The following is a 26,960-nucleotide window of genomic DNA, read 5'->3' on the forward strand; positions in this document are numbered from 1 at the left end:
AATTGGGCTCCTTTGCACCCATAGTTTCCGTGCTACTGCTACCGATTTGGGAGCAAAATGGTGTCTATGCCACACGCACACACTTCTGGTGCGGCCTGCACCCATTGCCATCTTGGTGAGGGCATTAGCACGGGCTTTAGGAGCATGTGCTAAAAGTATGCAGAGTAGGGAGATTCTGACGTCAGTAAGCGTGTAACATTGATTTGATGCCAGCGCTGCCATTTTTGCTCTGGCCAATTCAGCTAACATCCTCTCTTAAACACACATAGCTGAATATGCGCTCGGCACCCACTATTTAACAGCTTGCATCTTCATTGCTGATTAATTTTTACTAGCTCTGTTTGAGTTTGTAGAAGTGCTTAGTGGTTTGCAGAGTTGGTTAAAGTTGGTGATGTCTACAGGGAGTGGTGCTGCACATGGAGAAGGGTTTGGTTCTGACTTCAAGGGTTTTGGTCAGACCACTTGCTCCCAGTCATGGGTGCTATACATATGAATATATATACATACATACGAACATAGCAGCAGCAGTAGGCCATTCGGCCCCTCGAGCCTGCTCCGCCATTTGATCAGATCAGGGCTGATCTTATTGTGGCCTCAACTCTTCTTTCCTGTCTACCAGCTATAACCTTTGATTCCCTTGTCAATCAAGAAACAATCTAACTCAGCATTAAAAATATTCAGTAACCCTGCCTCCACTGCTCTCTGGGGAAGCGAGTTCCACAGACTAACAACCCTCTGAAAGAAAGAAAAAATTCTCCTCATCGCCATCTTAAATGCGAGATCCCTTATTTTTAAACTGTGTTCCCTAGTTCTAGTCTTTCTCATAAGGGGAAACATCCTTTCAGCATCCACCCTGTCAAGACCCCTCTGGATCTTATATGTTTCAGGAAGATCATCTCTCATTCTTCTAAACTCCAGTGGATACAGTCCCAACTTGCTCAACCTTTCCTCATAAGATAACCCCTTCATCCCAGGAATCAGTCAAGTAAACCTTCTCTGAACTGCTTCGAATACAATTATATTCTTTCTTAAGTAAGGAGACCAAAATTGTACGTAGTACTCCAGATGTGAGGCTGGATTTTAAGAGCCCGCTGCTGCTCTAGGCGGCGGGTGAAAGAAATGGTGGCCTGCATGCACAGGCTGCATGCTGTAGAGCCACCCTGATCTCCCGCACAATGGCTCATTTAAATAGGCAGGGCAGTCCGCCCTCCCAATCATGTGGAAAGGGTGGGCTATCCAATGCAGCAATGGCAGCCAGCCTTGCTGGCAAATTAAAATTTTTAAACACCCCCCCACCCCCCCAAAATGTACCAAATAAAATTATAATGCCCCTTTCCCACCCCCAATAACAATTACATTAAGTATTTATCCTTTCCCCTGCCCAATCAAAACACTTACCTTTGAAATCTGACCTCTCCCCCCACCCCCAGACTGTACAAAGTTTAAAGTTCACCCCTTCCCACCATCTCCTACATTCATTATGTTTATTTGACCCCGTCCCCCCAACCCCCCCGCACTAAAAATCTTTACTCCCCCCACCAGTGTCACGCCTATTTTCCCCAGATGGGGAAGTGAAGGTGCAGGAGTGCCGGCCACCGCTCCGAAGATCGCGGTGGGCCCGGAAGATTGAAGGTAGGTTTATGTTAATGTATTCATTTTATTAATTTAAATATGTAGATGCAGGCCCTATTGCCCAGTGGCGGCAGGGCCGGCACGGAGCCTTGTTGCCACCGGGAAGATTGGGCCAGGCCCTCCAGGCATCGAGCTCCGTGGCGGGCCTCTGCTCTTCTGGCTTCCCCCACCACAGAATCCGACATCGGGCACTTGGTAAAATTCAGCCCGTGGTCTCACCAACAGCCTGTACAACTGTAGCAAAACGTCCCTACTTTTATATTTCATTCCCCTTGCAATAAATTACAACATTCTATTAGCCTTCCTAATCACTTACTATACCTGCATATTAACCTTTTGTAAATCATGTACTAGAACACCCAGATCCCTCTGTACTGAAAAGTTCTGCAGTCTCTTTTCATTTAAATAATATACTGCTTTTCTATTCTTCCTTCCAAAATGGACAAGTTCACATTTTCCCACATTATACTCCATCTGCCAAACTTTTGCCCACTCACTGAACCCTTCCTGGCTGGAGGAGGTCCCCTGTGTCTCCAGCCTTTCTTTCCCTCCCAGGACTGCTTGGGCTTCTGTCACCTTCCCATCATTTGTCCTTTTTGGATTTGTGGGGGTGATTAGGAAAGATTTTCTCCTGGGCGAGCAATCTCATCGGCCAGGCTCTGTGAACCTTTTGTTCCTCTACATGTGTCTTTATGGAGACTGGGAGAGAGTGTTTCAATTCCTCTAACAAAATTACTTCTCTGAGATTTTTATAGCTGAGCTGTACTTTAAGAGCTCTCAGCCACTGGTCAAAGGCCAGCTACTTATTTCTCTCAAACTCCAGGTAAGTTTGATCAGCTTGCTTCTTGAGGGTTCTAAACTTTTGGCAATAGGCTTCCAGTACTAACTCATATGCCCCAAGGATAGCATTTTTTTGTCAGTTCATAATCTGATGAACTCTCATCTGGCAACGTGGAATAAACCTCATGTTTCATTTTCATTTTCCTACTATTTTGCTCTGTATCAGCAGAGCCCAAGACTCAGCTGGCCACTTTAACTGCCTTGCCAGTTTTTCAAAAGACACAAAAAGTGCTTCCACATCTCACTCAATGAATTTTGGGATCAGTTGGGCGAGCTTTAACAATTTTGTACCCAGCCCTGATTGCTCCTCCATATTGGCCAAGCTTTCCCTGGGGTTATTCTGTTGCCCTCTAGTTAACTCAAGCCGCCTTTGCTCTCTCTCTCCTCATTTCTTCTGGAAGGCTCTTTTCTTCTCTCTCACCTCTCTTGCTTTCTCTCTCTCCTCTCTTTTTCTTCATGTTCCTTCTTTCTCTCTCTCTCCTGTCTCTCTTTCTCTTTCTCCTGTCTCTCACTTTTTCTCTTTCCTCAAATTTAAGTTTCCTTTGTTCCAGTTGTATCTTTGCTAGCAATACCCTGTCGGCGTCTACTTCTAATCCTGTTTCTGCTTCTTCAGATTCAAGGGAAAAATGGTTGGCCACTAGTCTTAAGAGGTCAGACTTCCTAGCCTTGCCATGTACAGTGATCCCACACTGTTCAGCCATTTCCCTTAGCTCCTCCATAGACAGTGCTTTTACCTTATCCTAAGTTACTTCACCCTGGCTTGGAGAGCTACTAGCTTCAGTGACAGACATGTTAGTATCCTAGCACACACAACCATAAGAAAACCTGTATTGAAATCTTTTTTTCTTTTTGTTTGGGATCAATTTGACTCCCCATTTCCAATTTCCTTGTTTGTCTGTGGGTCAAATCCAGGATGCTAACCCCCAAATTTCTTTTACAACCAGGTGAGAAGGGGTCTAGGGGTTCCCTCTCAGTCTTTGCCTGGTTTAACCGTAACAGGGTTTAATTTTAGAAAAACCGTGTTTTTAGCTCCCCCTCAGTGAATCCTTGTTTACTACTCCAAATGTAAGGCAAAGAAATCAGACAAGTTTCCTTAGATTTAAATAAGAAAGGTGGAAGTTTATTAATCTTAAACTCTAATCTGGTTAACAACTATGAATATGCGACACGACCACGCGAGCATGCATACGCGATAAACACACATGCAGATAGAGACAGAAAAGTAGAAAAAATGAAGGGGAAAAGTTTGAGGCAATATCTGTTAGTTATTTACTGCCCTTTGAGCTCAATGTGGAGTCTTCGGTTGCAAGTCAGTCCTGCTGTTCGTTGGGGCCCAGTTCACGCTTCAACTTGTTTCGATGTAGGAGTCTTTTCTCTCTTGAGGTTTACGTGTCTTCCGTGGGTCCGGTGGCTTGGGAGAAAGCGAGAGAGAGACAGCTAGGAGAGAGGCTTGCTTTTTTCAGCTTCAGTTGCAAAACTGCCTTCTGTTCCTTTCTGTGTGTCACAATTTCAAAAACCAAGTTGGCCAGCAGGTCAGTCATGTGACTAACTGGCTTAACCACTTCTGCATTTGTGGATTGTATTATCTTAGCAGTCCCTGGAATGCGCTTCCTTACACCTCCAATGTTTGATGATTAAAATTCATTTGGGTCAATTGGACTAATCCTTTGCCTCCACGAGCACTGTCTCTTAGTATGCAAATGTCCTCCAGTCAAAGGTTTGGTGATCTCTTTAACAAGTTATTTCTTCACTCCAGCAACAGTTTAAAATTAATGTTCATATGATGAAATTAGTATGCCTCATTCTTGGCAGGTGGGGGTCTGCTTGACAATACATACAAACATACGAACTGGGAGCAGGAGTAGGCTATTTGGCGTCTCAAGCCTGCTGTGCCATCTGTAAGATCATGGCTGATCTGTTTGTGGACAGAACTCCACTTTCTTACCTACCCCTAATACCCTTTGACGCCCTTGGTTTGTCAAGAATCTATCTACCTCTGCCTTAAAAAAGAGAATTCCACAGGCAACGTCTGTAACATCTCCCAGTTTGCTATCCACTGCTGCATCAGAGAGGTGACAGATGCTCCTTATGCCAGGACAGGGGAGTTCATTGTGTTCTCTCTGACCAGAGAGAAGCAGGCAGAGTTTGCATGTGGCTTTGCCAAGATAGTGGACTTCCCCATGCAGTGTGCCATCCATTGCACACAGGTGGTATTGCTGCATCTAAATGCTGAGATGTACCACAACCGGAAAGGGTTTCACTCACTGAATGTGCAGTTTGTGTACGACCATGCTCAGCACAGCATCCAGGTGAATGCCTGCTCTCCTGCAAGCAGTCAGCAAGCTTCCATTCTGTGCCATTTCGCTGTGCCCTCAGTATTTGAGCCACCATGCCGAACCACAAGGTGGCTGCTGGGCGACAAGGGCTATCCATGACCACCTGGTTCATGAATCCCTCTGCAACCCAACTGCACATGGCCAGTGTGAGTACAATGGGAGCCATGCAGCCACGTAGAACACCATAGAGCAGACCATTGAAACAACAGTTCCGCTGCCTGGACCACAGTATCCGGGGGTGTGTATCTCGATTTGTGGTGGTCTGCTGTGTCCTCTATAACCTTGCCATCATAAGGGCACAGCCCTTCCTACCAGGGATATAGCGAGCAGCTCAGGAGGAGGGGGAGGAGGAAGAGGCAGAAAAGGAGAAGCAGGAGGGGGGGAAAGAGGAGAGGCAGGAGGAAGAGAGGAGGCAACCAGCTCATCCCCTTCTTGGCTGGGTTGTCTGCCACAGTGCTGAAATAAAAGCCACCACAAAACAACCATTCCAAATCAACTTTATCCAACAAATTACATTAAAAAGTCATCTAATTACCCATGTGCATTCTCTTAGTGCCTGTCTTGCAGGTGCCTTTGCCTGTCCTAGTACTCCTACGTAGTGCTACTCCAGCGGTTGCAATATGGCAGCTGGAAGGCTGCTGACTTTCAGTGAGAGAGACTGCAGATGGCCTTTCAGGACAACCTTAGGCAGTTCTGGGCCTTCGGGGCCCGGCTTTAAGCTGCATCGAGGCATGGGAGGCAGCAGTCTGGGCTAACTGACTGACAGGCAACTGCAGGGAAACTGGCGGAGTGGCAATAGTGGGAGGACAAATGCTGTCATCCTGAGCAAGGATGGTAGCTTTGTGCTTCACAGAGCCACTGCCACATTCCCAGGGTTTTGCCTCAGCCATCCTAGTAATTTGCTGTATCACAAATTGCTGGACTGCTGTGAGAACTGTGAAAGCCTCTTTGAGCAATGGTATCTGCAAGTATGATGGCAGCGGTTTAGGCCTGCATGGGAACAAACTGAGACTTCATGAGCTCAGTCTGATCTTCCACTGCTGCACTGAGACATTGGGTGGCTTCTCTTTGTACTGTAACGGAAGCTGAGACATTAACCATTAGGCACTGCATCATGATCAGGTCCACACATGTTTTTATGGAGTTAGCCACCACTTCCACACTAGAAAGGATAGGAACCAAGCTCTGCACAAAACCCTTTGCCAAGTTGGTGCTGGATTCCTTCATACTCCTGGACAGTGACATCAGGCTATTTGTCAAGCCTGCCAATTCTCCAAGTATTTCTGTGTACATGCCCATCAGCTTTTCCCTGTACGCCATCCCATCAAAGTCCTCATCTGAGTCCTTTGCAGCAGAACTCATGTTGCCTGCATCGCAATGAACAATTGAGGATTAATCACACATCACGATCACCATGCCTGTTATCGGCCCTATTAAATTCTTCCCCCTTTTAGTTTTAGTGCCAAGTAAATGAATGGATAGTAAAGTTTTGATGCTATTTAGGATTTGCTAAAACAGAAATGTGCATTCTTCTGTAATCAGTGCTCTTTGTGTTCATGTGCTATATGTGAACATGAAGCATCCTTACCTGTTGGGGCATTCATCATTCATCTATGGCACACATTCATCCATTGTTCATTGTGCATTTGTAAATAATTTACATATGTTCACATGTAAAATCTCACTTCAAAGGATTTTAGTAAATAAGAAAGCAGCTGACCAGGTTGATGGAGCTTCTCGTGGTTTCTGGAAGAAGATCAGACTGTGAACTCTATTTTTGCTTCCCTGCTTGAGTGATTGACTGGTTAAAAATATATATAAATCGTTTGGGAGGTCAGAACCAATGAATTCACTAGGTCTGCAGTACATTTTAAACTCTGCTATTTTTTATGGAGACTTTTTATTGGACTTTGCTCAAAGTTGCCCAGAATCTCCTGGAATGCCATAGCTTAGACCATTGTGCCCAGCAATTCTCCAGTGACAAATGTAGACCAAAATTTTCTGGCAAAATGATTAAAACACACCTCAGAGAGCATTGCAGTGAGTTAGAAACTGCACTGCCAATGTCCAATACACATCCAGCCAGGTGCTGAGACCGGACACAGGATAGTATAATGGGTTCTTTAATGTTTCCATAAAAATAAAAGAGCTAAAGAATTCATTCAGGTTTCCCATTTTCCTATTTTAAAAATCGATTAGTATAAACAGAGATAAGATCATTGTTCATTGTGTATCGTGCGTACTCACGAATGGGCCCAAGACCACCACGTTCGGATCTGAAAAGTGCCCAGTCTACCTCAAATAACCCTGGAAGGGTAAGGTATATCAAAAATTTGAGCAACAGATGAAGCTAGCAGTTTCATATTGCTACTATGCAGTATTTTCCACTAACAGGATGCTGCTCTCAAGCCAAAAAAAATTCTGCCTACCACACAAATGAGTAATGTGTTATATGAATGCCAGTTCTGGTGCAATGCCAGGTATGTAGGCTGTACGTCCTAACAACCGGCCGATCATATCAAACAGCATGTCCCTTCGGCTGTTTGTAATAGGCAGAGTACTGACCGTACTCAACCAGCCTGTACTTGCAAAACTCAGAACACAATGTCTAACATTAGATGTGATTCTGCGATTGGACAGCACTTGCTGAACAATCCCAAGTGTGCTAAGAATTACACTGACGACCAATTTAAGATTATCAGTCAGGCCCGCAATGTGGCTCACTTACGCTTGCTGGAAGCTACATATATTCATACGCAGGGACTCTGCCCTCTGCAGGCAAAAGGAACATGTCCAGGTGTTGCGCCTTTTTTGAATGGAAGAAAAGCATGGGGGACAATGGTTCCCTGGTGCATTTTCCATGGCAACGCCTCGATCAACCAGAGTCAACTTGTCAACCAATCAGCACCCTTTTCTCATGCAGTATAAATTGTTGCTGCCTTTGAAATTTGGCATTCTTGCACCTGTCCTGATGAGCGCGTAGGGAAGGTGGTGGCGTAGTGATAATGTCAGTGAACTAGTGATCTAGAGGCCCAGGATAATGCCCTGGGGATGTGGTTCAAATTTAAATTCAGTTAATTAATAAAAATCTGGAATTGAATGTTAGTCTCAGTAATGGTGCCATGAAACTATCACCGATTGTCATAAAAACCCATCTGATTCACTAATGCCCTTTAGGGAAGGAAATTTGCCATCCTTACCTGGTCTGGCCTACATGTGACTCCAGACCCACAGCAATGTGGTTGACTCTTAACTGCCCTCTGAAATGGCCTAGCAAGCCATTCAGTTGTCGAGAGCAGTTAAGGATGGGCAACATTGCTGGCCTTACCAGTGATGTCCACATCCCATGAAAGAATAAAAAAAGACAGAAAGCTTTGACAGCATGTCTCTTTTTTTCAGCAATACTCAAGAGTTAAATTAGTTTTATTTTGTAATTAATTTCTTGTTGCTCATAATTGCGATGGCTCGAAGGACAGCAGTGTTTTAAAGCAAGGACTGCTTCATTATCTGGTTAATTTCACTCTGACAATCTGTCTTGTCAGTAAGTAACTGTTGTTTTATTTTAAACAAAGTTATGACATTAAGGTAAGGCTTGTTTGAAAGACAAAGACCAAAGCTGTTATCCCCTTGTACACACAACCAGACTGCCATAAAATACCAAAGCAAAATACTGTGGATACTGGAAATCTGAAATAAAAAATAAATAAAGTCTGAAATACTCCAGCATTTTCCCTTTTCTTCCATATTATACCACTTTATTTAAGAACCATTCTACCCCAAGCAAGGCTGTCATAGTGACCTGACTAGGGTTATAGTGTGCCAGACACTTTAGTGGCCAAATATTGGGGGTTCAATTAGTAAAAAGGGCACTTCCAAAAGAATATACTTCATATATTTCCTCTCCTAATAATTAGATGGACCAGTATGAAAGGAGATTCATCTAATTCACAATGACCAATATCAGGAAGTCCTTTTACTAACATCCTTTTTCAATATCCTTTCAGGTGTTAAGGAATGCAAGCTCCAGCAACTAACGGGTACCAGTGCTCCTCCAGATCTTTCTTCCCCTTCCCTTCCATCTGACCCCAACCTGTTGCCATGTATTCACAATACCCTCTGACTTGCCCCTCTCTGATGCTGAACTGTCTGAACTTAGCAAAGGACACCATTTTGTACCCTTACGCCCCACCTCAATGAATTTTGTGCTCAACATGATGTTGAGTTTTTCTTCCATCACCTTCGCCTCCAGGCTCACCTCTTTGGCCAGGAGTTCTCCCCCACCGCGACCAGTGGACCCTTTCACCCACCTCCAGTGTTTTCCCTCCACCTGGACCCTCCCTCTGACCTCTTATCCACTCTTGATCTTTTCATTGAAAACTGTCGACGTGACACGGCCGTCCTAATTTCTCTGCCCCCCCCCCCCCCACTCACTCTAACCTGTCTCCCTCTGAACTTGCTGCATTCCATTCTCTCAGGTCTAACCCTGACCTCTACCTTGCAGAGGCTAAACGCCAACTCTCAGATATTTCTTCCTACCTCCCCCTGGACCATGACCCCACCATCGAGCATCAAACCACTGTCTCCAGTACTGTCATTGACCTCATCTCCTCTGGAGATCTTCACTCTACAGCTCCTCTACAGCTTCCCAACTCATAGGCCGGAATTTTACAGTGGGCGGACAGGAGCCGGACTCCGATGTAAATGTCGGTGCTGAACCCGCTTCCACCCAGCCTGGGGATCCGTCCCGTATTTTACGGATCCACAGGCTTTAATTGGCCCGAGGCAGGTCTTCCACCCACTTGAGGGAGGAGCTCCCGCCTCAGTGAGCTGCCGGCAGCTCTTAGTCTCAGCAGCACCACCGGGAGCAGTGGCCACTGCTGGGTGTGCAGCCCAGCCGGCCGAGGAAGATACCAAGGGAACGGTACTGAAGGTAAGTTTGGGTTGCCTCACCAGGAGAATTGGTTGTGCCCTGGTGAGGCTAGGGTGGTCGTTTGGGGGGAGGGGGGCATCTTGGATCCCGGGGTAGGGTTGGGAGGCAGGGGCGGCGTTAAGTGGCCACTTAAGGGTCTTGATTGCCCTCGGGCGGGCGGGCCGCTTCTCACCCCCCACCGGGCCTCCCTAAATTTGGTCGGAGACGGAATTGGGGCAGTTAGGCCTGCGGCTCAATTTTACACCGCCCCCATGCCACCATCCGACCCACTGGGGTGGTGTAAAATTCTGGCCATAGGCCCGCAACCCCAAACAGCTTGCTTCTATCTTCTTCCCAAAATCCACAAACAGAACTGTCCCAGTAGACCCATCGTTTCAACCTGTTCCTGCCCCACTGAACTTATTTCCTCCTATCTTGATCCTATTTTTTCTCCCCTGGTCCAGTCTCTTCCCACCTGCATCCATGACTCTTCTGACGCCCTATGTCATCTCGACAGTTTCCAATTTCCTGGCCCTAATCACCTCCTCTTCCCATGCAATCGCAGGAGGTGTAATACCTGCCCTTTTACCTCCTCTCTCCTCACCATCCAAGGCCCCAAACATTCCTTCCAGGTGAAGCAGTGATATACTTATACTTCTTTCAATTTAGTATACTGTATTCACTAGGGAGACCAAACGCAGATTGGGTGACTGCTTTGCAGAAAACCTCTGCTCTGTCTGCAAGCACGGCCCCATGATGGCAGGCTTGGAAGCAGGGGAGTGGCTAAACGACACCCTCAGTGTCCGCAACCTGCCTCAGCAGTGTCTACCTCTCCTGGTGGGGCTGCTGATGCTCCAGAGCTGTTGGCCGTCTGATTGGTCCTGCAGCATTGACAGCCTACCCGCCATCCTTGATAGGATGGAAAGTTTGGGGAGACCAATTAGGAGGCTGCCTCTGGGAAGATTGCTGTGGATGTCTTGCTGCCAGCAAGTGCTCAGGACAATGCTCAGGACCCCCATTTGGTCCCATTTCTGTGTCCCGAAGCCCACGGCAAAATCCAGCCCATGGAATTTCATCTAGTGTGAACTTCATACAAAATGTAAAATAATTAGCAGAAAAATTACATATATTTGATAGGATCCCAAGTTATTAAGCATAGTAAAAGCAAAATACTGCGGATGCTGGAAATCTGAAATAAAAACAGAAAATGTTGGAAATACTCAGCAGGTCTGGCAGCCTCTGTGGAGAGAGAAGCAGAGTTAATGTTTCAGTGACCCTTCATCAGAACTGGCAAAGGTTAGAAATGTAATAGGTTTTAAGCAAGTGAAGCTGGGGTGGGGGTAAGAGAGCAAAAGGAGAGGTGTGTGATAGGGCAGGAGAGATTAAATGTCAAAGATGTCATGGGACAAAGGCAAAGCTAATGGCGTGGTGAAAGACAAAGCATTTATTTATTTAGAGATACAGCACTGAAACAGGCCCTTCGGCCCACCGAGTCTGTGCCAACCAACAACCACCGATTTATACTAACCCTACAGTAATCCCATATTCCCTACCACCTACCTACAGTAGGGGCAATTTACAATGGTCAATTTACCTATCACCTGCGTTTTTGGCTGTGGGAGGAAACCGGAGCACCCGGCGAAAACCCACACAGTCACAGGGAGAACTTGCAAACTCCGCACAGGCAGTACCCAGAATCGAACCCGGGTCCCTGGAGCTGAGAGGCTGCGGTGCTAACCACTGCGCCACTGTGCCACCCATTAGTCCAGACCAATAGACAGCTCTGTCCAAAAACACAAACATGAAAAACCAAGTTTAAGGCAGGCACATGGTTCAAAAAATAAAATAAAATAATAATAAAAATAGGCCAGTAATGCTCTGAAATTATTGAATTCAGCACCCTGCTCTCACACCCACATTTTTGTCCTTGGTCTGCTGTAGTGTTCCAGTGAACATCAACTCAAGCTCGAGGAACAGCAGCTCATTTTCCAATTAGGCACTCTATAGCCTTCCAGACTCAACATTGAGTTCAATAATTTCAGAGCAAGTGATGCTTTTATATTAAATTGACTTAGAGTTGGATAAATCAGTTTTTTTATCCCTCTGAATTTGCTTCCAGCTTTTGTAAGTGCTAGTGATCTGAATAGTGCACTAATAGGAGTGTGTTTAAGAGCAATGGCTCTGATCTGATAACATGGAGGTGGGTCACTGTATGTACAATCAGAATGTCCAGGTTGGGTTTAAATTGGCTGACAACTTTATACTGAAACAGGGATCCATAGAGTTGTGTCCTAAACTGTGTGCAATTCCTAGCCATATTTAATTACTGGTTGCAATCCATCCCTAGTGCACAAGCTCAATAAATATTAATATAAAATATTATTGGTTGGGGGAAAATCAGAACATACCTGGCTGTCAAAAGACTTGTTTTATTACTTAATTGAGGTTTAAAATTTCAATGAAGTTCCTCGAACAACTCAGTAAAAATGTTACCCTCAAGGATTCCTTTAAGGTCGAGACAACATTAAACTTTCAAGTTTATTATAAATTGAAGCCCTTCCTCAGTGATGTAGCTGATGTGTATGAGCCCTGAGCACAGCAACCTGCACGTATCTAGCCCTGCTTAAGATTATGATAAAGACACTAATATATTAAAGAGTTATCTTGGATATAGGCAATATGCCTGAGTGATTGAATACTGATTTTGAGCACTCTTTCACTGTTCTGTAACAGTTTAAGTGGCAGTGGCGATCAAAGTGGTGATAATTTAGAACATTCATGATCTGCATTGATATTAATGGGGGAAGTAGCTATTTTAACTCAGTGAGGGTCTCTGTGGAGCAGCGCAGAAGCACCAGGAAATTATAGCATGGCATAAGTAATTCCTGGAATTGTAGTATACCGTAATAATGGTGTAGATGCCCCATTATTATTGCACAAGTTTTCAGGAAATTGCAGGCCACATGTTTACAGTGATGTTATCCATCCACACTTCCAGCCAGGGAATGGTCCCATGACACGCTGGGACCTAAAAAAGAAGACAGTTTCATTTCCTATAATGTGCAGCAGCTGTAGGAGGTTAAAGCTGTAAGAAAACAAAATGACGATCATCTGCTATCATAACTTATTTTGTTTGAATCTGTGTCCATCTAGATTAGGGTTGGTTTAATATATTTTGTTTGTCTGGATTACATTTTATAAAGTAACCAGGGCCCATATGCTTCAAAGCTTACAATATATTTTGGTTGTCATAAATAACAAACTAACCGAACTGTAGCTTAGATGTGGAAGCTGTGGAAAAAATTGATGCCTTTTACGTTCTGTGCTTTCTGTGCTGGGGGTTTGTGAAGACAATTACAAAATGATGATAACATTGATGAAAAAAATGGATCATCCAAGTAATTACGCTAGAAAAGTTACATTTCCTTAATCAAATTAAAAAAACAAAATAACCTTGAAAACTGATGTGCATAATACTTGTATATTGTTAGCTGAACTCCATGCATAGAGTAAGCACACTGTAGGAATTGCACTTCTTTAGTATTATTTTTGGTTTTAAAATAGAAAATGCTGGATATATTCAGCAGGTCTAGCAGCATCTGTGGCGAGAGAAACAGAGTTAACATTGCTGAGGATTTCCAGCATTTTCTGTTTTTATTTAAGATATCTAGCATCTGCAGTGTCTTGCTCTTTTTTTGGTATATTATTTGATGAAATTTTCCCTAGGGTTTGGAAATATATCTATTACTTATTGCCACAGCAATAGAGAGTTTGGTCAGACTTAACTAAAACAATCTCCATTCCCCCATAATTCTTGAGGCATGGTACTGCAAATTCGCGTGTAAGGTTAGATGAATATCTGGCAGCTTTCTTTGATTACCAACAAAGATTTGGGTGAAATGTTTTCAATTCTTTATCTTCTACGAGGTTTTAGTTGCAATTTTCTGGCTCTCTCTGAAGATTGAGTTTATCAGAAGAAAAACTACAGGTAACCTATGGAGGAAAAAAGCTGATGGTATGTATTTTTTTCTCTCATTCTGTATCTTATTTAATTAAAACATGGCCACCACCTACCTCCTGCCCACATCAAGCTTCCCTGCTCCTGCTCTACTATTCTGAGACTATCCAGTAAAGAAAATTAAAAACAGCTTGAATAAAACTGCCTGTGGGCCTGTACACTGTATGTGTGAGCGTAAAATGGTTGGCATGCTTTCTAATAAGTATTCTTTCCCTCTTGTTAATAGAACCCCAAAAGGAAATAATCATAGATTGATACATCATCCAAGAAGGCCACTTAGCCCTTTGTACCTGTGTCAGTTCTTTGAAAGCAATATATTCTTAGTGCAAAAGGCTTAAGGGGGGTGGGGGGTGGGGGGGGGGGTGGGCGGATGGAATTCTTAAAATGCATACAGGAGAGTTTTTTGAGCCAGTATGCAGAGAGGCCTACAAGAGAAGGGGCAGTACTGGGCCTAATCTTCGGGAATGAAGCTGGACAAGTTGTAGAAGTGTCAGTGGGGGAGCATTTCGGGGATAGTGACCATAACTCTGTAAGATTTAAGGTAATTAAATAAAGGTAATTAAATACTGGAAATAAAGGTACTGAATTGGGGGAAGGCCGAATTCAGTATGATAAAACAGGGTCTGACCAAAGTGGACTGGGAGCAGCTACTTGTAGGAAAGTCTACATTAGACTAGTGGGAGTCATTCAAAAAGGAAATAGTGAGAGTTCAGAGCCAACATTTACCCATTAAGGTGAAGGGTAGGACGAACAAGTCCAGGGAACCCTGGATGTCAAGGGATATAGAGGATTGGATCAAGAAAAAAAAGGAGGCTTATGGCAGATTCGGAGCACTGAAAACAGCGGAGGCACTAGAGGAGTATAGAAAGTATAGGTGGGTACTTATGAAAATTGATTAGGAGAGTGAATAAGGGACATGTAAAAACACTGGCGGGCAAGATAAAGGAAAATCCTAAGGCATTTTATAAGTATATTAAGGGCAAGAGGATAAGCAGGGAAAGAGTAGGGCCCATTTGGGACCAAAGTGGCAATCTGTGTGTGGAGCCAGAGGATATAGGTGAGGTTTGAAATGATTACTTTTCATCTGTGTTCACTATGGAGAAGGACGATGTAGGTGTAGAGATCAGGGAGGGGGATTGTGATGTACTTGAACATATTAGTTTTGAAAGGGAGGAAGTATTAGCTGTTATAGCAGGCCTAAAAGTGGATAAGTCCCCAGGCCCAGATGAGATGTATCCCAGGCTGTTACGTGAGGCAAGGGAGGAGATAGCAGGGGCTCTGACACAAATTTTCAAATCCTCTCTGGCCTCTGGAGAGGTACCAGAGGACTGGAGGACAGTGAATGTGGTACCATTATTCAAGAAGGGTAGCAAGGATAAACCAGGTAATTACAGACCGGTGAGTCTAGCATCAGTGGTTGGAAAACTATTGGAAGAAATTCTGAGGGACAGGATTAATCTCCACTTGGAGAGGCAGGGATTAATCAGGATAGTCAGCATGGCTTTGTCAGGGGGAGATCGTGTCTAACTAACTTGATTGAATTTTTCGAGGAGGTGACTAGATGTGTCGATGAGGGTAAAGCAGTTGATGTAGTCTACATGGACTTCAGTAAGGCTTTTGATAAGGTCTCGCATTGGATATTGGTTAAGAAGGTAAGAGCCCATGGGATCCAGGGCAATTTGGGAAATTGGAACCAAAATTGGCTTAGTGGCAGGAGGCAGAGGGTGATGGTCGAGGGTTGTTTCTGCGAGTGGAAACCTGTGACCAGTGGTGTACCACAGGGATCGGTGCTGGGACCCTTGCTGTTTGTAGTGTACATTAATGATTTAGACGTGAATATAGGAGCTATGATCAGTAAGTTCGCAGATGACACAAAAATTGGTGGTGTCGTAAATAGTGAGGAGGAAAGCCTTAGATTACAGGATGATATAGATGGGCTAGTAAGATGGGTGGAGCAGTGGCAAATGGAATTTAATCCTGAGAAGTGTGAGGTGATGCATTTTGGGAGAACTAACAAGGCAAGGGAATATACAATGGATGGTGGGACACTAGGAAGTACAGAAGGTCAGAGAGACCTTGGTGTACTTGTCCATAGATCACTGAAGGCAGCAGCACAGATAAGGTGGTTAGGAAGGCATATGGGATACTTGCCTTTATTAGCCGAGACATAGAATATAAGAGCAGGGAGGTTATGGTGGAGCTGTATAAAATGCTAGTTAGGCCACAGCTGGAATACTGTGTACAGTTCTGGGCACCACACTATAGAAAGGATGTGATCGCACTGGAGAGGGTGCAGTGGAGATTCACCAGGATGTTGCCTGTGCTGGAGCGTTTCAGCTATGAAGAGAGACTGAAAAGGCTAGGGTTGTTTTCCTTGGAGCAGAGAAGGCTGAGGCGGGACATGATTGAGGTATACAAAATTATGAGGGGCATTGATAGATTAGATAGGAAGAAACTTTTTCCCTTAGCGGAGGGATCAATAGCCAGATGGCATAGATTTAAGGTAGGGGGCAGGTGGTGTAGAGGGGATTTGAGGAAAAAATTTTCATGCAGAGGGTGTTTGGAACCTGGAATGCACTGCCTGAAGAGGTGGTAGAGGCAGGAACCCTCACAACATTTAAGAAGTATTTAGATGAGCACTTGAAACGCCATAGCATACAAGGCTACGGGCCAAGTGCTGGAAAATGGGATTAGAATAGTTAGGTGCTTGATGGCCAGCACAGGCACGATGGGCCGAAGGGTCTGTTTCTGTGTTGTATGACTCTATGACAATCGTCCCACTTTCTTGCTCTTTTCTCATATTCCCAACGTTTGCCATTGAAGTATTTATCCAGTTCCCTTTTTAAAGTTAGTATTTGTAACAATCCTTGGAAGTCTCTATGCTATATATTGAGAGGAACTAGTAAAGCAAGACAAACACTAAGATGGCCAGATCACATGATTAATGATATCGTGCACTGAGCATGCTCATAACGTAGGAATACATTCCACTGCTTACCACTTTTTTAAAAAACTTAGTAAACTATTTACAGGTACACTAATTATACAAATTCAAAACCAACTGACGATTTTTCTCTCAACAATATCTATAAATCAAGTCCAACAACTGGTTTGTGAAGGCTTCCTGATCTCACAGTTTTTGGTGTAGAGTCGGGTTTTGGACTGTCTGGTTTCAGTTCAGGACTTACAGAAGATCTTGGTTTTTTTGCTGAAACTGGTACTTCAGACACTGAAGTCTGAACTGGCTCACACTCTGGCAAAAGCTCGTTATTAAATATGGTCATGCTCAAGTTTTGGATCATCCCTCGCTGGGATGATGAGATCTACGTGAATACTTCTCATTTGCCCACCATTTTCAGTTAGGTATCTCTTAGTACCACAAATCTCTACTACATTTCCCGTCTCCTACTGTGTGACTTGTGAGGGGGGCTCAGAACACAAACATGTTAATTTCTCCTGGAACTCAAACATGTTCTTAATCTTCACTTCATTAAGAGCTCAGCAGATGTATACCCTATAGTTGAGTGTAGAGTTGTTCTATACTTAAGCAGAAAAATAGTTAACCTCTGTTTCATGCTGAAACTTTAACATCCATGAAGCACTTGTTTCTTGAGTGCTTCTTTGACTATTCTCACAGATCTTTCTGCTGCTCCATTTGATGCTGGATGATCTGGAGGAGTAAAGTATGTTTGATGCCATTTTGCTTTATGAAATTTTGAAACAGAGCAGAAGAAAGTTGAAGGACTGTTATCTGAGATAAGCTCCTCTGGTAAAAAATGGACTGTATCTTGTCTATTGTTCTTTCAGTATTGGTATTTTGACCCATATGCTTTACTTCGATCTACTTCGAGTGATTGTCAATAATCACCAAGAAATTTCTTTTTTCAGAAGTCTACATGCACTTTTTGAAATGGATAGTCACCGATGACCATGGTGTAAAGGAGCTTTTGGTGGTTTATTTCTGCAGTTTTGACAAATGGTACATTCGCTAACCAGTGATTCTATATCACAGTCTAGAACAAGTCAATAAACAAAACTTCTGGCTACAGATTGCTAACTATGTGTTCGGTATGAAGTTATGCCAGAATCTTGTCTCTTGGAGTGGTAGTACCGAGTTCTTCATGACCCCACTTAAAGCATCCCCGTTCACATGACAACTCATTATGTCAATTGTGGAACGTTTTCAGTTCCTTATCTATTAACTGGTCAAACTCTGTCCAACCATGCAAAGTCTGTTTGTGGACTTTTTTAAAAACTAGGGGCTCAGAGCGGCAGCAGGCGTGGAACATGGTGGCCGTCCCCCACGGGACCCACGTGGCCGAACCACTGCAATTAAGTGGCGGGAGGCCACTTTACATATTGATGGCGGCTGCTCCCCCCGATCATGTGGCGGGGCCAGCCTCGGCGACGCCATTCACCATGTCAACTGTTGAAGGAAAGGTGCTGGTACCATCTTTAAAAGGCCACCAGCCCTGCAAACAGCACACCATAACACAGAGTTCACCCCTTCTCCCCCTCATATCCATCAGAGTGCAGAGTTCACCCCTTGGCCACCTTGGTGGCGCCAGCTTTTCCCTGACAGGAAAGTGAAGGCATGTGAGTGCCGCATGCCGCCCTGAGATCGGGAACTGAATGTAAGATCGCTGCAGTTTGCATATTAATCCATGCAAATATGTAATTTAAATATGTTAACTCGGGTCCTATCACAGAGTGGCAGAGGGGCCGCAATGAAGCTTTCCCGCTGCCAGGAAGATCAGGCCTGGCAATCCTGGCGTCAGGTTCCGTGGTGGCTGCTGCCGCTCCAATTCTCCGGCCCTCCCCCAGCACGGAACTTGACGTCGGCTGGGAACAAAATACAGCCCTAGGTCTTCCTGAGTTTCAGCTGCAGTTTCCATTGCAGTGATTGGAAATTCCTCATCCACAACTCTTATTGTGAAGATTACACCTTCACAGCCTACTTTTGAGTCTTTATGTGGCAAATGTGACAGTGTGTCAGCTGTAGCATTCTGCTTTGAATTACGATATTCAATGTTGTCGTCGTATTGTCAGATAGGTACAGCCCACCGCTGCACCCTTGATGCGAACATTGTCAGTATTGCAGACTTTGAACCCAGAATATCTACTAGGGGTTTATGATCTGTAACTAGTGTAAAGTTTCTACCCAACAAAAACTGTTAAAATTCTTTGATTCCGAAGATGATTCCAAGCGTTTCCTTTTCTATGCATGAGTGCCTTTTTATTTTATTTTACTTAATTTTATTTTTTAACCATGGGCCTGTCTTAAACTTGTTTTCAGGTTTTTGCATTTGGACAGGGCTGTTCATTATTCTGCCATTAACACTCTCTCTAGACTAATGCTTTGTCTTTTAATACAACTGTTAGTGCTCCCTTTGCCAATGTTTAATGACATCTTTGTCATTTAATCTCTCCTGCCCTCTGTCCTATCACACACCTTCCCTTTTGTTCTTCTTCCCCCTCCCCCTTTCTACTTGTTCAAAGCCTATTACATTTCTAACCTTTGCCTGTTCTGATGAAAGGTCAGAGACCTAAAATGTTAATTCTGTTTCTCACTCCACAGATGCTGCCAGACCTGCTGAGTATTTCCAGCACTTTTTGTTTTTGTTTCCTTTTCTATCTTCACGTAGTTATGTTCACTCTTCGTCAGGGTATGTGACATGAATGCTATGGGCTTCTGTTGACCATCATCCATGACATGACTGATCACTGCTCCAACTCCATAGTTTGAAACATCACGTACTAGCTTCAGGTCACAATTTGTGTCCTAACGAATGATTAATACATCATTGGTCAATCTTCTGTTACATGCATAATAAGCATCTTGTTGTGCTTTAGACCATTCCCATTTCACATCTTTCTTCAACAACTCATGTCATGGATTGTTACACTGTTGCAAGCTCAGGCAGAAATCCTGAGTAGTATTGGACCATGCCTAGAAAAGGTCTAAGTTCAGACACATCTTTTGGCTTTGGGGCATTGACTGTCTTCTCTTTCACGGGCTGTAGTCCTTTTTCATTGATTTTCAAGCTAAGGTGCACTACCTCAGATTGCCTGAAGGCACACTTGCTCTTTTCCAACTTCACATTGTGATCATTTAGCCCTTTTAACACTTCATTCAACACTTGAAGATTCTTTTCCTCTGTTGTGGTCGCAATCAACACATCATCCTAATTACACAAACAATGCGGCACACCTTGCAAAATTTTATCCATTGTTGCTTGGAAGATTTTTAGAGAAGACATCACATCATAGAGCAGCTTCATGTAGCAGTATAAGCCCATGTGTGTGTTTATCGTGAGAAACTGCTGACTCTCTCGATCCACATTGAGCTGTGCATAAGCATTGGACAAATCCAACTTCATGAATAGCTTGGATCCCATTCACTCCACATACAAATCCTGAGAGGTTGTTAGTGGAAACTGCTCATCATCCACTGCCTGGTTGATTGTGGCTTTGCAGTCCCCACATTGTCTTACGGTTTTATCTGACTTAAGCACGACTAGAATTGGCATTGCCCAATCACAGTAGTCAGTTTTCACCAGCACACCATTCCTCTCTAGCTTCTTTAGTTCCTTTTCAATCTGGGTTTTGAGAGCATAAGGAACTGGCCTAGCCTTGCAATATACTGGTTTTGCATCAGGCCTAATTTGGATGTGTGCTTTCACACTGATTATACCTTCATAGTTGTCCTCAAAAATGTTCCTGTAATTATTCAATAGCTGATCAAGCTTCTTGGTCGTCTCAACTTGGAAAACATGCTTCCTGTCTAACTTCAGCTTACAAAGCCAGTCTTTGCCCATTAACGTTGGTTAGTTGACATATTTTACTACAACAATGGGTAACTTGAGGACTTTCCCTTACATTGGGCATTGCCCTCCATTTGTCCATACGTTTCTAACGCCTCACCAGAGTAGGTTTACACTGAACTGTGCGCTCAGTTGCAAAATGGCCTTTCTTTTGGCAATTAAAGCACTTGGCATTTCTGTATTGACCTGCCTGTGCCATGTAGTTGGCATTGCAGCAATAACAAGTCATTAAACTTTTATCAACAGCCCTCTTCTGATCAGGTCTCCCCACTTTAGACTTCTGACAGTGGACAGAACTTGTACTAGTCATTTGCATAGGATGAAATTCCCGAGCATTCTTTGGTGCCATCTCCATGGTAAAAGCAATCTTACATGCCAGCTCAAACATAAGATTTTGTGTGTTTAGTAACTTCAGCTGGTTTCTTTCATCCACCAATCCACATGCGAATCTGTCTCGTAAAGTACAGTCTAAGAATGTACCAAAGTTGCCATGAAATGATAAATTCTTCAGTGCCACAATGTACTTGCCAACTGTTCACCACTTCTCTAGTTTCTGGTTCCAACTTTGTAGCTTTCTGCTACCTCTAGTGGTTTAGGATTAAAATGTTCCTCCAACTTGGTAATAATTATTTTGAATGACACATTTTTTTACCTTGTTGGGAGCAAGAAGGTTTGTTAGAGTGCCATACACTTCCAGGCCAATCTCAGTTAGCAAAATTGCTTACTTACGATCAAGAATTGCCTTGTTCTGAGTCTGGGCCTCTTCCACCTTCAAGTTCTAATATATTATTAGCTCTAAAGAACATGTCCATTCTTTCAATGTCTGAACTGAGCTCTGTCCAAATTCCTAGCCTTCCAATGTATCCATGGGCACAGCCATTTCCCCCATTTTGAAATGTAACAGTGACCCAGCAAACATTTTACTGTGGCTGGCTGGAACAGTGTTACAGAAGCTAAGTCAGCCTAATCAGAACAAACTATCCAGAGCCAGTGCAATCAGTAGTTGAATCAGATGAACATTAGAACCCTGCAGAATCCATTCAGCTGAGTGCAACTACACATTTACAGACATAATAAGGCTCAACACAATCTAGTCGAAAATCTTCACCATCCTCGCAGTTAGATCACTGGGAGCTAACTTATTTTGTTCATCATGGTCTGTACTGCTGTTTGCTGAAAAGAAAATGTACTTTAATCTGATTTCATTACCAAAATCAGTTATATATTGGGAGGAACTTGTAAAGAGAGACAGATGGTAAGATGGTCATCTTATATGCTTTATATAATCTTCATGCACTGGGCATGCTCACAATATAGGAATACATTACACCCTACTTTGTGTGTTCTTGCTCATGAACTGCTAATGACTGGCTATACATTTCTTTAATTTCATTGTTACACTTAATTTTATTCCTGCTTGTGATGCACAATGGGTAAAAGCAGTTGAAAGGTGACATGATGGGAAATTGTGATTTGGGCCTTCATTGACCAGATCATCAAAGGGTGAACTTCAGCTTAAATCTAGCAGAGCATGAAAACAAGCAACCTGCTGCATGAGAACTAAAAGCTAAATACTTTAGCAGAATTCAAGAGGCCCATAAAGAGGGCAGAGAAAAGAATAGTGCCTTGAATCTTAGACAAGACACCTGGCAGCCAAGGTCACCATGTTTTCCTTGCTTTGGCCAGGTACCAGCATTGGAATGTTTAAGAGCTGATCAATGTCGGGAATGTGGGAAGCTAAAGATCTTAGTGCTTGGCCTAGCTTGGGCAGATGGTTCAATTACATCTTTTGTATTTGTGCCGTTCAAACAATAGTGAGGTAATGATTGGGTGAAGTCGGTCTCCATAGTTTTGCTGTGTAAAGAAAGCACAAGAGGAGAATCCCCGAGCACAGAAATTGTAGAGGTATTATCTACCACATTGACTGATACTGCCCTACCCGTGGAATGGCCAGGGAATAGATACGTGGAGATGGCCCTTCTACCCAGGGTGTATTGGTAATGTTGTTGCACTTTGTTTCTACTGCTCAGGCATTAGCATGTGTCAAGTTTTTTAAAAATTCATTCATGGGATGTGGGCATCACTGGCTGGCCAGCATTTATTGCCCATCCCTAATTGCTCTTGAGAAGGTGGTGGTGAGCTGCCTTCTTGAACTGCTGCAGTCCATTTGGGGTAGGTATACCCACAGTGCTGTTAGGAAGGGAGTTCCAGGATGTTGACCCAGCGACAGTGAAGGAATGGCGATATAGTTCCAAGTCTGGATGGTGTGTGACTTGGAGGGGAACTTGCAGGTGGTGGTGTTCCCATGCATTTGCTGCTATTGTCCTTCTAATTGGTAGAGGTCGCGGATTTGGAAGGTGCTGTCTAAGGAGCCTTGGTGCGTTGCTGCAGTGCATCTTGTAGATGGTACACACTGCTCCACTGTGCGCCGGTGGTGGAGGGAGTGAATGTTTGTAGATGGGGTGCCAATCAAGTGGGCTGCTTTGTCCTGGATGGTGTAGAGCTTCTTGAGTGTTGTTGGAGCTGCACCCATCCAGGCAAGTGGAGAGTATTCCATCACACTCCTGACTTGTGCCTTGTAGATGGTGGACAGGCTTTGGGGAGTCAGGAGGTGAGTTACTCACTGCAGAATTCCTAGCCTCTGACCTGCTCTTGTAGCCACGGTATTTATATGGCTACTCTAGTTCAGTTTCTGGTCAATGGTAGCCCCCAGGATGTTGATAGTGGGGGATTCAGCGATGGTGATTCCGTTGAATGTCAAAGGGAGATGGTTAGATTCTCTCTTGTTGGAGATGGTCGTTGCCTGGCACTTGTGTGGTGCAAATATTACTTGCCACTTATCAGCCCAAGCCTGGATATTGTCCAAGTCTTGCTGCATTTCTACATGGACTGCTTCAGTATCTGAGGAGTTGCGAATGGTGCTGAACATTGTGCAATCATCAGCGAACATCCCCACTTCTGACCTTATGATTGAAGGAAGGTCATTGATGAAGCAGCTGAAGATGGTTGGGCCGAGGACATTACCCTGAGAAACTCCTGCAGTGATGTCCTGGAACTCAGATGATTGACCTCCAACAACCACAACCATCTTCCTTTGTGCTAGTTATGACTCCAGCCAGCAGAGGGTTTTCCCCCTGATTCCCATTGACCTCAGTTTTTCTAGGGCTCCTTAATGCCAAACTCGGTCAAATGCTGCCTCGATATCAAGGGCCATCACTCTCACCTCACCTCTTGAGTTCAGCTCTTTTGTCCATATTTGAACCAAGGCTGTAATGAGGTCAGGAGCTGAATGGCCCTGGCGGAACCCAAACTGAGCGTCACTGAGCAGGTTATTGCTAAGCAAGTGCCGCTTGATGGCACTGTTGATGACACCTTCCATCACTTTACCGATGATTGAGAGTAGACTGGTGGGGCGGTAATTGGCTGGGTTGGACTTGTCCTGTTTTTTTGTGTATAGGACATACCTGGGCAATTTTCCACATTGCAGGGTAGATGCCAGTGTTGTAGCTGTACTGGAACAGCTTGGCTAGGGGCGCGGCAAGTTCTGGAGCACAGATCTTCAGTACTATTGCCGGAATATTCTCAGGGCCCATAGCTATTGCAGTATCCAGTGCCTTCAGTCGTTTTTTGATATCACACGGAGTGAATCGAATTGGCTGAAGTATGGCATCTGTGATGCTGGGGACTTCAGGAGGGGGCCGAGATGGATCATGAACTCGGCACTTCTGGCTGAAGATTGTTGCAAATGCTTCAGCCTTATCTTTCGCAGTGATTTGCTGGGCTCCCCCATCATTGAGGATGGGGGTATTTGTGGAGCCACCTCCTCCACTTAGTTGTTTAATAGTCCACCACCATTCACGGCTGGATGTGGCAGGACTGCAGAGCTTAGATCTTATCCGTTGGTTATGGGATCGCTTAGCTCTGTCTATCGCTGCTTACGCAGTTTGCCACGCAGATAGTCCTGTGTTTATAGCTTCACCAGGTTGACACATCATTTTGAGGTATGCCTGGTGCTGCTCCTGGCATGCCCTCCTCCACTCTTCATTGAACCAGGGTTGGTCTCCTGGCTTGATGGTAATGGTAGAGTGGGGGATATGCCGGGCCATGAGGTTACAGATTGTGGTTGAGTACAATTCTGCTGCTGCTAATGGCCCACAGCGCCTCATGGATACCCAGTTTTGCATTGCTATATCTGTTCGAAATCTATCCCATTTAGCACGGTGGTAGTGCCACACAATACGACGGACGGTATCCTCAATGTGAAGGTGGAACTTCATCTCCACAAGGACTGTGCGGTGGTCACTCCTCCCAATACAGTCATGGACAGAAGCATCTGCAGCAGGCAGATTGGTGAGGACGAGGTCAAGTATGTTTTTTCTTCATATTGGTTCCCTCACCACCTGCCGCAGACCCAGTCTAGCAGCTATGTCCTTTAAGACTCGGCCAGCTTGGTCAGTAGTGGTGCTACCGAGCCACTCTTGGTGATGGACATTGAAGTCCCCCACCCAGAGTACACTTTGTGCCCTTGGCACCCTCAGTGCTTCCTCCAAGTGGTGTTCAACATGGAGGAGTACTGAGTCATCAGCTGAGGGAGGATGGTAGGTGGTCATCAGTCGGAAGTTACCTTGCCCACGTTTGACCTGATGCCATGAGACTTCATGGGGTTCGGAATCGATGTTGAGGACTCCAAGGGCAACTCCCTCCTTACTGTATACCACTGTGCCACCACCTCTGGTGAGTCTGTCCTGCCGGTGGGACAAGACATACCCGGGGATGGTGACGGCAGTGTCTGGGACATTGTCTGTCAGGTATGATTCCGTGAGTGTGACTATGTCAGGCTGTTGCTTGACTAGTCTGTGGAACAGCTCTCCCAACTTTGGCACAAGCCCCCAGATGTTAGTAAGGAGGACTTTGCAGGGTCGAAAGGGCTGGGTTTGACGTTGTTGTTTCCGGTGCCTAGGTTGATGCTGGGTGGTCCATCCGGTTTCATTCCTTTTTATTGACTTCGTAGCGGTTAGGTACAACTGAGTGGCTTGCTAGGCCATTTCAGAGGGCATGTAAGAGTTAACCACATTGCTGTGGGTCTGGAGTCACATGTAGGCCAGACTAGGTATGGACAGCAGATTTCCTTCCCTAAAGGACATTAGTGAACCAGATGGGTTTTTACAACAATCGACAATGGTTTCAAAGCCATCATTAGACTAGCTTTTAATTCCAGATTTATTAATTAAATTCAAATTCCACCTTCTGCTGTGGTGGGATTCGAACCCATGTCCCCAGAGAAATACCCTGGGTCTCTGGGTTACTAGTCCAGTGATAATACCACTCCGCCACTGCCTACTGTTCATGTGTCTTCAGTTGTTTTTTGGAGTTCCGTGAGAAAGAGATGGGAGCAGACAGGAGAGCTCTTTTCAATCCAAGAGCATTCTGTTTTCAAGTGTTGACAGCATTCTTTTGGGGAGGGGATCAGGAGTGGTATGGTGGTTCAGGGGGCATATGGGTGGTAACAAGAACATGGGGAAAGGTCAGGCATGAGAATTTATACATTTAGGGCCTTCCCTTTAGTACCCAGTCCAAATGGGCATGGTGCAGCTGGAGAACAACAATCATGTGATGGGGAGAACTCTCCAATTTGAATTTTGCTCAAGGCTATACTGAGTAGTTTGTGCACTAACTCCTAGTATCATTTGTTTCCATGGGCCACATTGGCACACGGTTAAGTGCCTTAGGCTCATTCACCACAATGTTATGGAAACAGGTGATAGGTGTGTTTCACTGGCCATCCTATCATCTACCTCATTGCATAGGAAACCAGAATGTCAATGTTCTAACTTTGTTGAGAGTTGAGTTAATGTTTCTTGCCAGGATATTCATCAATGATAATGTGCTATGTACTATGGTGGTGATTTGATGGGTATTTGATGCCAGTGGGGAACCTTTGCTACTCACGCCAGAAATATAAATTTTAGGTGTGTGCTACCCATGGTTATGGTTGGAATATCATGGGTGTTAGGCACCCAGCTTTCCCACATGCACTATCAGCAGATGTGCCCATCTGGTTGCCTCCCAACAATTTAGGCTCATAAAACTGCCCCCCTTATTTGAGTTGTGGTCTCCCTGACTTTGGAATATTTGACAATGCCACTGCAGGTAGAGAGCAGAATTGATGATGTTCAGCACTTTTACCTCTATGAGCAATACTGTAGGTACAACAGTAGAAATGGAATGATTCTTTTCAACAAGAATACATTTTTAAAAACACAGTAAAAAATCTTGTCACTCTGCTTATTCAAAAAGTTTCCTTTCACTGGAGATCTGTATTTGAAGCTGCCACATGAATTTGATACATTGGATATGTCAAGATGTTCCCAATTTATAGAGAATTTTGGTTTTCTTTACTG

At 44.4% G+C, this 26,960-nt stretch overlaps 1 protein-coding gene across 3 annotated transcripts in view; it reads left to right on the plus strand.

Annotated features, from left to right (window-relative positions):
- pde11al (phosphodiesterase 11a, like) overlaps positions 1-26,960 on the plus strand; it is a 401,215-nt gene that overhangs the window by 295,258 nt on the left and 78,997 nt on the right. The window lies entirely within an intron of this gene.

This window comes from Heterodontus francisci, chromosome 2 (assembly GCF_036365525.1).
Source record: "Heterodontus francisci isolate sHetFra1 chromosome 2, sHetFra1.hap1, whole genome shotgun sequence".
Lineage (NCBI taxonomy): Eukaryota > Metazoa > Chordata > Chondrichthyes > Heterodontiformes > Heterodontidae > Heterodontus > Heterodontus francisci.